General features: G+C 62.6%; 1 protein-coding gene across 7 annotated transcripts in view; it reads left to right on the top strand.

Moving 5' to 3' along the window:
• Positions 1-12,996, top strand: part of ADGRG1 (adhesion G protein-coupled receptor G1) — a 41,453-nt gene that overhangs the window by 835 nt on the left and 27,622 nt on the right. For 2 of the 7 annotated variants that reach the window (XM_023637058.2, XM_070261874.1), the window contains exon 1: positions 1,144-1,434. The exons of 2 other annotated variants lie outside the window; for them this stretch is intronic. The gene's annotated coding sequence lies outside the window, so the exon portion shown is untranslated. Of the gene's footprint in view, positions 1-1,143; positions 1,435-8,444; positions 9,848-12,996 lie in introns of those variants that run through there. 3 more of the 7 variants (XM_023637057.2, XM_070261873.1, XM_070261870.1) reach the window with 2 other exon arrangements.

Genomic DNA, 12,996 nt, shown 5'->3' on the forward strand with positions numbered 1-12,996 from the left:
TTCATATTTATTTCATATTCATTATCTGTCTCCCTCCAGCTCTAAGAGGGCAGAGGGTTTTGCATTTTGTTTACTGCTGTGTCCCCAGGTCCTAGACCAGCGCCTGGCATGCAGCAGACTCTCCATAAATTCTTGCTACATGCCTGGCTGAGTCCCTCCACCTGTCCGTCCTTCCCTTGTCCATTCTAACTGCCCACATTTCCTCCCTCACCTATCGCTCCCTGGAATTTCTCTGCACCAGGCCCTGTGCTGGGGCCTGAGTTTGGTGATCTGGCAGGGCGCACTTCCGAGGAAGAAATGATCCCAACACTGAGGGATGGGTCCCAGGTGAGGGGGAACCCAGGGGGGCTGTGGGGGACGCATGCGGGGGAGAGCCGCAGCAGGCTCCCAGGGTGCATTGTGCACACTCAGTGCCTCGCCCAGGCCGGCCCACGGCGGTACGTGATCCAGACTTTGTCCGGTGAATCAATGACTGCCTAGGTGCTTCTTGGAAGGAGTGGTGGCTCGGTTCTCAATAATGGGGACATTGGGAGTGGGGGTGGGGATCAGAAGCCAGCTGGGGGCGTGGGTGCCTGGGTGTGAGAACTGCTGGTCTCAGGTGAGCCCTGAAGGCTGGATCAGGGGCCGGGTGGACAGGGTTGGGAGGCCAGTGGTCCAGGAGGAAGTGAGACGGGGGTACCCTGGGCCTCTATGGGGGCCTCTCAGATGGAGCAGAGCCTGCCTGGACCACTGCCCTCCACGCCCCGGGGATACCGGAGCAGCTGTCCCAAATCCCTCCCATCTCCCATCTCCCACCCCTGCCTGACCCTGTGTCAGTGTCAGTTCCCACTTTGTGTCCTGCAGGGGGCTGGACGTCCTGAGAGCAGTGACTGTGTGCCCCATTCCCCATCCTCCCGCATACCACCCTGGCCTCCTGCCTCCAGCCAGCTGCTGGCCGTGGCTTGTTTTAATTGCAGGCAGGTGAGCGTGGGCCCAGCATTCAGGTGGGGCTGATCTCAGGAGGCAGGCAGGAGGGAGCCTGCAGACTCGGTAATTACATATGGGGGGCAGCACCCCCAACAGCCCAAAGGGGGGCCACTGGGTCTCAGAGACATTCAGGAACTCCCCCAGGCTCTCCCAGGCGTCTCAGGGGGCCAGCAGTCCGTGTGTCCCTGGGCAGAGGTGCCGAAAGCCCACGGAGAGCTGACACGAGGGGTGGGGGAGCTCAGCACCCGAGGGGCTGGTCAGCCCCCGCAGGGAAACCAGGAACGAGAGAGGGAGGTGGCAGCAGCAGGTGTGGGCCAGCCGGAAATGGGGCGAGACGGGCAGGCGGAGCCTCACCTGGGGCCACCTGCCCAGACAAGCTCAGCCTGGAGCCTGGGAGCCCTGGGAGGTGGTGCGAGGGGAGGAGGCGGCCTCGGCAGAGCCGGGCCAGAGGCCTGCCTGGACCTGGAGGTAAGAAGCTGCTGTTTGGGGTGGGGAACGGGGCAGGAAAGGTCAGTGGGGTGTGGCTCCCAGCCGGGCCCCCTTGGTCTCAGCCACCCCAAGATCTAGTTCAAGAGGGGCACATGTGAGGCCTGGCCCTCGGCCTGCCCAGGGTTCTGGGCAGCTCTGGAGGCCCTGGCTGGCCCGGGTTACCCCTTGCTGCTCCGGGTGTGGGCTGGGCGTGCTCAGCGCTGGTCGTCCAGGCACAGGGAAGCAGGCAGGGTGGGGGGTGCACTCCGTGCTCAGGTGAGGAGGCTGCAGAGGTGGAGGGCCAGGGTGAGACGGTGGACCCCGGCGCTCGCTTGGATGGGGAGCAGGAGGCGGCCCGTGCCCCAGCTGCTCCTCATGCTCGAGGGTGTTTCCTCCTGGGAGGCCACGGAAACCGGTTTGCCAGCAGGTTGGCCCCGGCTGTTTGACTTTTGACAAGGAAGAGAAAGGCAGCCTCTCCCTGTGAGCCAGCGGAGGGGACAGGGCCCGCCCCATCTGGCCAGCACGGGGTCCCCCTGCCTCTCCCCAGCCCCTTCACCTGGCAGTGCAGGCCTCCCCACCTTGGCTTCGAGAAGCAGGAGGTGAAGGTCAAATTGCTCCTTGACCGGCTGCTCTCCACCTCTGGGCCTCTGTGATGAGCATCATAAACGGTGGCCGAGGACACACCAGGTTGGAGGAGCCATCATGGAGGAAAAGGCCCAGCCTGGCCAGTGCTGCCCACAGGCCTTCCTGCTCTGCTCTTTCCCGCTGGGACCATGAGGGAGGCAGGCAGGGGCCGGGGGCTGAGGACAGACTGGAGCGGCAGCCCCGTCCCAGGCAGAGATGGGCGGCTGGGGTGGGGGGCCTGGTGCCCGGCCCGCTCTGCCCCTACCCCTCGGTGCCCTGGGGCATGTGGACAGCCAAACAGGCCGCCCACATTCCCTTTGTTAATGAGGCCACCCCTGCTAATGGTTGGCTGTTGTCGTTGCTGTGTTCCGCCTGCTGAGCCATCTGCACGCAGCCCCTAGGGGGAGACCCTGGGGACCCCCAGCTGGGGGGCAGAGGCACCTGCAGAAGGCAGTGCTTCTGTGCGGTGTTGGCGGGGGGCGGGGACTCCTGGGCAGAGGCTGGGTGCTCTGTGGGCTTCCCACAGAGAAGGTCCAACTCCAGCTCTTTGTTTTACCAAAAGAGAAGTGAGGGGTTTCCAGGTGTGGAGACCGAGGCACCCGCTTTGTGACTCCCCAGGTGGGTATCCTGCAGTTAACACCTGAACACAGTTTTGTGCTGGACACCAATCATCTGCGTGTAGGTGTAGGGGTGGGGCACCCAGGAGGTCAAAGTCGAGATCCTGGGCCCTGGGGACCCTAGGGTAGCCAGTGAGATGGCACATTGCCACTCTCAAGATGAAGCATGTCCTGACGTCTTTGCTCGTTGCTGCACTGTCTTGTGGGTAGTCACTAGACCTCTCTGGACCTCATTTGCCCCCCTTGGCTTGGGAGGTACGATGCGTTACCAGCCGACCAGAGGCACCTGGGTGTCTGAGCAGCTGCCACCCAAACCTCACAGGCCAGGGCCCAGGGAGCAGCTGACAGAAGAGGCATAACTGTGGTGACCCCAGCAGCAGCTGGGATGGCCTGGCTGGGCCCTCGTGTTCAGGAAGGAGGCTCCTAGGGAGGGGTTAGAAGCCTCTGCTGCTCCCCTCATTGGGAGACTTTGTGTTTAAAAGAGAGCCTAAGACAGTGACCGCACCTGTCATTGTTCTGCCTTCGAGATGGGCTGGGTGTCCCCACTTTAACCTGTGGCTACGGAGGCACAGAAAGCTGAGATCTGGGCCCATTTGCTGCCGGGTCCCATGTGTGCTGTCGGAGGGACTATGGGCAATGCTGGCAGGAGTCCAGGTGGGGTGAGGGGCAGTTTGGAGCCCCCCATCACTGGGTCTCCCCCAGGCCTGAGCAGGGTGGCCAGGGTCCCCTGGGAAGAGCTGTCCCCCCAGCTGTCACACCCCTAGGAGGGGCTGCACTTCTGGCTCCAGAGACCAAGTGGGAAGGCACGACCCAGCCCACCCAGCGCCAACCCCTGAGCTGCAAAGGGGGGCCCTGACGTTTACAGGGGCTGGGGCCTCACCTGGGGAACCTGGGCCTCCAGAGCCTGGCCCTCACCTGCTTTCCACGGTCAGAGTGGCCCAAGCTGGCTGGCGTGAGATAGGGTGGAGAGAGGGCCGTGGCCCATCTTTGGGGGGCCCATCCTTGCCCTGGGTTCAGGGGTTTCAGGAAACTGGGAGGCAGGAATATGGCCAGAACGACCTTCTGGGCCTGTTCCGGCTGGATCCAGCCCTCCTGCCAAGTGCACTTGGGGGCTGGGCTGAGGTCAGACGTTCCGTCATGCCTAGAAGTGGGGGTGGCTGCCCTACCGACCTTCTGTCTTGGGTAGCTGGGCACCCAGGCATGCCCGCCTTACGGAGTCAGCAAGGGTGGCCCTCGGAGGCTCAGCCAGCCTGAACTGTGTCTAAGGACCTGCATTCTATAGTGGTCTCCTCCTGGCAGGACAGGAACAGGGTGCCCATGGCGAGGGGGATGTCTGTCTGCCTGCCTGTCTGGGCCCAAGGCCACTTCTTGTTGGCATGTGGTCAAGATGCTACTAGAACCAGGAAGGGGGTACTAGGGGAGGAAACGAGCCTTGAAGTCAGATCCTGGCTCGGATCCTGTGTGACCTTGGGCTGGCCCCCTCCCTCTCTGAGCCTCAGTCCCCTCCTTGTAGCAAAAGGGGCAAAGCGTCCTTGGCAGGGCTGTGGGAGAAAATGCAAGTCATGGGGCACATAGTCAGTGCACCATAGGGGCGCACTGAGTCTGAAACCTTTGGGGGAAGGATTGAAGAGAGGTCAGTGCTGGGGACAGGTGTGGACGCGAGATCCGGGTGGCATCCGGCGGAGTCTTTCCCCTGACCATAAGCCCCAGTGCGTTTGAAACCTGATGCAGGTAGAGGGTGGGGCAGCTGCCTGGGCTCCACCCCCAAGGGAACCAGCTGTGTTGAGTCTGGCTTGGAGCTCCAAATAAGGTCTCAGAGAACAGGCTGGACCCGGCGGTCCGCCCTCCTGTTTGCCTGGCCTTTTCTGCATCCTTGGAGCTGGCCCCAACTGCTCGCACCAGGCCTGGGCTCGAATCTCCATTGGACTTGTCCTGTTTGACCAGCCGGCGGTGCTGCTCGCTCTCCCCGTGTCCTGGGGACGTCAGGCTCCCTGCTCCGTCTGCAGCTGGGGCCTGAGCGGTGCTGGGGGAGGGCAGGTCCTGTGCAGGCACACAGCTGCCTTTGTGAGGGCGGCTGAGTCACATGGACAACACCATCCCTGCTGGGCCCTGGGGCGAGTGTGACGGGAGGTGGCCTTATCATGGGGCTGCGGCTCCCCCCGCGCCTGTGGCCAGGAGGCTTTCCCACGGGAATGAACAGGGAGGTAGCTGGAGCGTTGGCCGCAAAGCCTGTGGTCTGGGTCCCAGGACCTGGGTTCGAGTCCTGACTCTGCCGCTGTCATGCTGTGAGGCTTTGAGAAGGCTTCTCTGAGCCTCAGTTTCCACTTCTGCTGAAGGAGAACCACCGCCACTGTCTTGTAGAGGGGATACTGGACGTGAAAGGGCTTTGCAGGCTGAGGAGTGCTGGGCCACTGGGATCTGTGTTGACTTTATGATGATCATGATGACATTGGCTAACATTTATTGAGCACCTACTGTGTGCCAGGCATGGTGCTCAGTGATTGACAAGGCCACTTGCAAGGGGAGAAGCCTGGGCTTGAACTGCTCTTGTCCACTAAAAACCCACCTCCAAGCAGGCAGCGGTTACCTGTGGCCCTTCCTGTCGGTGGGCACAGCCCTTCAGTGTTTGCGAGGCTGGCTCACCCCGCCCTGGCTGGAGGGCCGAGAGGGAGAAGGGCGGGGCTGCAGGAACAAGCCCCAGTGTGTCCTCCCACTCGCCCAGGCCTATTCACAGTGGGCACCATGGCTCTCTGGCCTCGTATCCCTGTCCTGGGGTCCACATCCTTGCAGATCTCTTCCCACCTCCCTGGCGACCTCATCGCTGTCTCCTTTGCTGCCTGCTCCGAACAATAAAGCTGCTGCAAACACATCCGGGTGCTCATTCGCGCCTGGGCTGGGAGATTTACGTATGTGGCCTCATCTGTTATGGTGGTGGTGCTGTTATTGTCCCCACGTGACAGGCGAGGTAGACGGCTGGAGATGCTGCCTGAGTCACCAGCTGGCAGAGCCCAGAGTAGAGGCCAGCTGGCCCAAGCCACGAGTTGGAGCTCCCAACCTCTTGGTGGCAGCATTGCCCACTCTCGCCCATCCCGTAACACGAAGCCTTTCTGCACTGCCCGCCATGCCTGGCCACTGTCACCAGCCAGTAATGCTCATGACCTTCTGTAGGCCTGGGGGACCCTTGCCTTTCACACCCGAGCCCTAGCAATGTGTTTCCAGCTGCCTGTTGGAAGCTCCCTCACATGTCGCAGGGGCACCCCCATTCCACTGTGCCCCAGGGCAGCCTCTTCCCTGCCCCTCACATCTGCATCCCACCCGTGTCCCCCACGCGTGAAGGCAGTTTCTGACGACTTCTCCCCTCTCACATGAGGGGTCGGGTCCTAGCCCTTCTTCTGGTTTCTTCGACCACACTCTCCTCCCCAGCCCCCGCTCTGTGGTCCCCTCCAGTGCCCTCGCTGGACCTGGCCTCCCCTCCCCTCCTCCACCCATCGCCCTCCGCGGTTGCTGGGACAAGCCCCCGGAGTCTAGCCCAGGGTTTCGGCTGCTTTAACAAGTGCTGCAATCACTTGGGCATCTGGTTCAAATGCATATTCTCATGCACCAGGTGTGGGCACACCTGGGATGCTGGATTTCTAAGTCCTCGGGTCATGCCATAGGTCTGGGGACGACATTTTGAGGGCTGACCACACCCCTTCCTCCCAAACCCCTTCTCTGGCTTACCAGGCCTTTGAGGAAACCCCATCAAAAGCAAACGCCATGCTTTCGGAACCTTCCGGAATCTCCCCCTACTCCCCTAATTAGATCCCGCTTCTTCTGGAGAACGGCTCCTGTGTCCCAACTCGCCGCCTCTGTTGATGCTGTTCCCTCTACCCAAGTGGCCTTCCCACTGGTCTCTGTTTATCAAAACCCCTCCTTCAAGACCCATTCAGGGCTCTGGAGCAAGGCTCCACCCTGGCTCTGTGGCTGAAAGGCGTGGACAGCCCCTTGCCCTCTCTGTGCCTCGCTCCCTCTCTGTGAAGTGGGGACAGTGACTGTCATGAAAGCCCAAGGAGATGATGCATATGAAGACCCTGGCCAGGGCCTGACACCTAAGAGCTGCCTGGTTGGAGCCTACACACATCTGGGAGCCTAGCCCCAGACCAGCTGTGTGGCCTTGGCTGAGTTACTCTGTGTCTCTGACATACCAGGGGGACCCAGCCCCCAGGGTTGGGAGGATGAGACGAGAATGATCCACGTAAAGTAGAGTGTCTTCCACGGCGAAGCCTCCAGACAGAGCGGCTGTCATCAGTCCTGTTATTAGTGCTAATGACAGGTAGTATTGTGATAAATAATAATTTATTTGGTTTCTCTCCCTTGACTCCCAGAGCCCTCTGGAGCTCTGTGGTGCTGATAATTGACTCTCTGGAATCACCCAGTGTGAGCCAGGCTTGTCTCCCCACGCCAGCCCCGGAACCTGGCATGGTGTCCAGCCCAGAGTAGGTCTCTGAGAAGCCCAATGGTGAGAGGGCAGGCAGAGCTTGGCAAGCCAACTCCTGCCCTGGCTGGGCTGCCCCATAGGCCTTTCCTATGTGGTCGGGGTGGCAGCTGGCTCCAGGCCTCTTGTCCCTCGCGGGTGTCCAGCTTGCCGGGCCCCTGCCGTCTGCAGAGAGTGACGCCTCCAACTCTCCATCTGTGTCCTGTTGGCCAGCACCCTCTGTGGGCTGTGTGTGTGTGTGGGGGGGACTGCTCCCCTGCTGGCCAGGACCCTGGGAACAGCCGAGGCTGCCCCAGCTACCAGCCGGCCCGGCCCTGAAGGACAGAGCTTGGGGAAACTGAGGCTTTGAGGTGGCGACTTGCCCCGGTTCATGGCATGTGAGGGACTCTCCATCCTTTGCTGGATAACTCACTTCCACTCCCTCGTTTCCTGGCCCCCCAGTGTGGGCCGGCCCTTCCTGCCCTGACAGCGAGGGAGTGCCCACTGTGGCCTGGGAGGGAGCAGCGGGCCGGACGTGGGTCAAATGCCCACGGTGCCCGTCTACTGCAGGCATCAGCCACAGCCTGGACAGCGAGGCTTCCTTCTGGAAGCCCTGGCCCGGGGTCTGCCTGCACTGCACCGGGCGGCTTCATTGCCTTCCTCTCCCTGCAACTTGATTTATGCCGGCAGCTGAGGGGTGTGCTTCCCCTCCAGGAACCTCTGCCTCCCAAGCTACCCAGAGAGCTTCCATTCCTGTTGCATGTGGCGAGTTTTACAGGCCCCGTCTTTCAGGATGCAAATCCCTGTGAGAGAGAAGGGACCTACGGCGCCCCGAGCATCCTCTGCGTCCAGGCCCCGCTCCAGGGGTCCGGGGGGACTGGATTTGAGAGTGGTTAGGGGAGCCAGTGTGGGGCCAGACTGCCTGGGCTTCATCCCGACTCCACCACTTGTCAGCTGTGTGACTTTGGGCGAGTTAATTCCCTTCTCTGGGCTTCATTTCCCTGCCCTGTGCTCTCCCTTCTTCACCATTCACAGTGAATATTTATTGAGGGCACATCAAGGGCCAGGCCCTGGTCTGAGTGACATGTTTTCTTCCTCACCACTGTCCCGTGGCACTATGCTGATGGCACGAGGGAAGAGCCTGGAATGTAGTAAATGGCCAGTAAACGTAGTCATTATTATTATTACTGTTATCATTGTTGGTGTCATCACTTACCCTCATTACGTTGTGAAATCCTGACAGCACCTGTGACTTGGGACTCATTTATTCATGTCACAGGGGTGAAGAAAGACAGGGAGTGGCCCCTCTGCAGGGTGGGCCATGGGCCATCTGAAGCTTCCTGACCCCAGAGAGGCCCCGAACCTTAGTAGTGGGGGAGCTGCTGACAGAGGCCAGCAGCCAGAAAGGGGATGAGGGTGTCGGCCTATTTCCAGATTTCTCTCTCTGAGCTTTCGGAGCCACCAGAAAAATGGTTCCTCACCTGGGCCTCCGTTTCCCCTTTGGCCCAGCAGACGGACCAAGGGAGTCTGTTTCCACAAGTCCCTGGGGTCTCGGAATGTTCAAACTGTGTGTGCGTGAGGAACGTCGAGATGAGTCCCTTTGCCGGGATGGCTAAGTGAGGCTCAGGGAGGGCTCAAGGTCAAGCGGCCAGTGGTGCGTGGCCTGGCTGGCTGCACGCCAGGCTACTTGACACCCCCCTCCCCGGAGCGCCTTCCGCTCTGCCGGTCAGTGCCGGCTCCTCTCTGCTGCCAAGGAGGCTGGACTCTCCTTCAGGAAGGGGCAGTTGTCGCCTGGGAGTGGGGGCAGCATCAGAGAGGCCTGTTGCCATAGCAACCCTGGCATCTCTGTGGGAACTTTGGGGAGAAGAGCCCTGGGAAAGCGACAGATGGAGGGCGAGGAGGCAGAGTTGTCCCCGACCGGCGTCGGTCTGGGAAGCCTGGCACCTGTCTGCCTGGATGGGGGCGAGACTGAAGTGCCCTCTTGCCCAGTGCTGAGTCATGGGCATCCCCCGGGGTGACCACCTCAACTCCCTCAGCGCTGGCCCCTCCCAGCCTCCCTCTGAGAAGTCCGTGACTCGCGTATGGTCCAGTCATCCCCAGCCGAGCTAGGGAGGAGGGAGGAGCCCAGCTGGGGCAGGAGGGGGCGTCCCCCCACCAAGCACGCCCTGGCGCCTCCTCCCCGCCCCCGTTTGCGCTGGCTGCCCGCCTTGCCCTGCCGCAGGACTGGGCTGGGAGCCTCCCACACTCACCAGCTCGCTCGGCGGCGGGCCCACGGCTGGCAGGCTGAGCCTCGGAGGTGGATCTTGAAGGGTGGCTCAGCTGCCTGGCCCCACGCAGGACCTTCCTCCCGGCCCCAGGTACCAGATCAGGGGTGCGACAGCAGGAGGGAGGAGGGTGGGACGTGTGTGGCAGCAGCGGGTAGAGGTGGTGGTGGAAGGGGAATTGACTGTGTTGGTATCTCGCGGGAGCTAGCCCACATGAGCAGTGCTGTGCGGGGTCTCTAGAGTTGGGGGTGGATGGACCGGGAGTTGCCTGGGAAGGGGACAGGGCCGAGAGGATGGAACCTCCCAGAGCCAGTAGTCATTTGTTAGCCGGGGGAACTGAGGCTCAGGGTGGTATAGTGAGTGGGCCCAGCAAGCTGGGGTCTGCTCTCCTGGCTCTGAGATAACTGTTTGCTCCTGCTCCCACTGTGCAGATGGGAGAGCCGAGGCTCTGAGAGGTAGGTAGCTTCCCCAAGGTCACATAACAGCCTGGGATGGAGAACGAGGGTCCAGCCTCGGGGAGGGGAGGCTGCTGCAGGGGGCTCTTGAATGTAGCTTTGCCTACAGCTGCCCTGGGGCTGGGTCCACGCCCCCGAGGGAGCCAGGGGTGTCTGGCTCTTCATCCATCACACAGGCCACCTCTGGGAGGAGATGGTCCTGGCCATGGGGTCTGCACATGGGGGACCTGGGGTGAGAGCATGTGCTGGGAATCAGGGGCTGCCACATGTGGAAGCAGAGGCTGAGGGCTGCAGAGCCCCCCGCCCGACAACCAGCAGACCTCAGGGCCCCCATCTGCTGGGCGCTGATAGGACCTTCCCGCTGGGGCCTCCGCAGCAGCCGCCCTGTTCCATCTGGGGACTGCTGGTTGCTGCCCTCCCCACTCCCCACTTCCCCACCTCCCCAACGAGCCTCCTTCCTATGGCTCCGAGTTGGGGTCTCCCACGGCCCCGTGGGAGGGACTGGTGCTCACTTTACTGAGGAGAGTTGGGGGGCAGGAGGTGAGGTAGGACCCCGCTTCTCCCCACCCCCCGCCCTCTGCCTGGAGCAGCTCTGCCCTGGGGTGGGTGGGGTGGGGAGGAACAGCCTTTGTGACTCCAGAGGGCCAAGGAAGTTATTCATATAAACACTTGTTGAGCACCTACTGTGTGCTGGTACTGTCCAAGGGCTGGGGGACATGGCTGTGAATGAGGCAGATAAGGGGTCTTAGAGCACATGGGTGGGGCAGACCCAGAGCCAAGCCCCCAGCCCCCTCGCCGCAGTACCCTGAGGGCAGAGGATTGGTTCCTTGGAAGGAGTCTCCAGTCAGTGAGAGCCTCGGGCTGCTGAGCTGGCTCCCCAGAGCCCAGGCCAGGGGTCCGTGGGGTCTTCCTTGCCCACGTCTAGAGGGAGGACTAGCTCTTGGGGCCACATCTGACCCCTCTTTGCTGCAGGGACTCCAAGGGGCTGAGATGCAGACCAAGCTCTGTCGTAACAGCCCTGTGGCCGCCTTGCCTGGCCTCTCTCTGAGCCTCAGTGGCCCCAGCTGCTTAGTGGGCATGTGTGGACCCAAGGGCTGCCCTGGCCGCCGTGGTCCTGGGGCCGGGCTCCAAGAGGGCTGGGTCGTGGAGGACACCGCCCCAGGCGAGGCCCATGGGGAGAGGCTGTACCGGGCAGTGTGCGCGGTTGTTGCTGGTCTCGGCACCCTGGGCCACGGGGCAGGTGCCAGTCAGCCTGGCTGGGATACCCCCATCTTGTCAAGGACACAAACAAACAAGACGGTTAGGGTCTGAGGCTGAAGAGTGAGATAAACTTGCCAGTAGAGGGCGAGAGGGCTTTCTGCCCTGGGGGGACCCGGAAGGTGCTGCAGGGGCGCTCCGGCTGGGCTTGGGGACCTGTGGGGTGTGGGGAGGGGTGTGCAGCACGTGCATGAGGACTGGGTGGGGGGCATTTCGCAGAGGAAACTGCCTGGGAAGAGGCTGGGGAACGCTGAGAGCCGGGGGTATTGGGCAGGCGATGGCACTGGAGACCTGGTGTGGGCATTTCATGGGGTCTGGAGTGCCAGGCCGGCAGGTCCCAACCTGCTCTGCAGAGCAAGGGATGGTGGGAGGACTCAGGCAGCGCTGCAGCCCGCAGCCAGGCCAGGGGGTGCCGGGTGTGGGCTGAGTGCCTAGACTGCCACCCCAGCAGGATGGAGAGGGCAGGGCTGGTGATGCGGGGCTGGCTGGGCTGCCCCAGGCCCTGGCTATGGGGCTCAAGCTCGTGCCTGGAGGGCAGCTCCATGGCTGTGGGGACAGAAGGGGAGGTGGCCGCTGAGCCCAGGGGATGGCAGGTGAAAGAGGGAGCAGAGCTGTGGCAGGGTCTGTGTTGTGGGGACGGCCTTCCTAGCAGGGCCTGGCATGACAAAGGAGGGGGAGGGAGGCGGACAGCCATGAAGGGGGCCACCTGGACTCTGCGCCAGCTGAGCCGGGCCCCAGGGCACTTCATCCTCAGCAAGAGCAGCGTGTGGGTGGTGGGTGGTGGGGCTGGGGGCTGTGCCCCTTAGGGATGCAGGTGGGCTTCTCCATGGCAGGGTGAAGAGTCAGGAGCAGAGCTGGTGGAGGATGGGGCAAATGTGGTAACCTAGCCCCAAAACCCACTGCCGCCACCGCCTCCTCCTGAACCAGAGCCTGGGCAGGGCTTGGCACCCTTGACTCCCTCCGGGGATGGCCCTGTGGACCCCGCCTTCTGACTCACAGCAGATGGGGCATCACGTGAGCAAACCCAGCAGCCGGAGGGACCAGGACCCCGGGGACCAGGCAGATGGCATGTGGGGGCGGGGCAGGGCTGGCACAAAGGGGCCTCTCAAATGGGGTGGGTGGCGGTGGCCGGCCTCAGCCTCCCCAGGCTGACACCTTGCCCTCCACCAGTCTGGTCCTCACGCCCCATCTGGAGTTCCTGGAGGCCCTCGGGGAGCCCTGTGGATTCTGGGGTGAGGCCTGGGCTGGCGGGGAGAGGGCCCATGGCTGGGGGAGGAGCTTGGGCACAGTTTCTGACCCCTGTCCGGTGCCAGCCTGCCCTGGCACAGGTGGGCTGAGACACCTCCCCAGGACCCTCAAGCCCTAAACTCTCCCTGGTCCCCCAGTGGCTGGGCCTGGGCTGGAACCATCCCGGACCTTCCTGGCCCCCAGACTCCGTGGGGCCCTGGCCAGTGCCTTGCACACGCCTCTGTTCCCAAGGCTCCCATGGAGCCCACTGCAGAGACGGGGACGCTGAGGACACTGAGCGCAGGGGGCTCACCCGTGAGTAACTGCTTGTCTCTGGGGCTCAGAGTCTGCACTCTCATCCACCATGGCCTCCTGTCCCCTCAGTGGGAGGGGCTCCCTGGCCAGGCAGGCTCCGTGCTGGGTGCTGGAGGGCACGTGCCCTCGTCTCGAGCCCACCCCTGTGCTGCCAAGCCCACACTCCTCTGGGGTGGCAGGACCGCAGAGATGGCGAGGCCACTTGCCTGGGGAGAATCCTGGCCTTGCTCCTCTCTGGTAGTGTGAGCGTGGGCGTCTGCCCCAGTTTCCTCCTCTGTAAAAAGTGAATAATGACAGCGTCTACGTCAGGGAGCCGTTGTGAGTATGAAGGGGTTAACATAGGAAAGCGT

The sequence above is a fragment of the Equus caballus genome, chromosome 3 (genome assembly GCF_041296265.1).
Source record: "Equus caballus isolate H_3958 breed thoroughbred chromosome 3, TB-T2T, whole genome shotgun sequence".
NCBI lineage: Eukaryota > Metazoa > Chordata > Mammalia > Perissodactyla > Equidae > Equus > Equus caballus.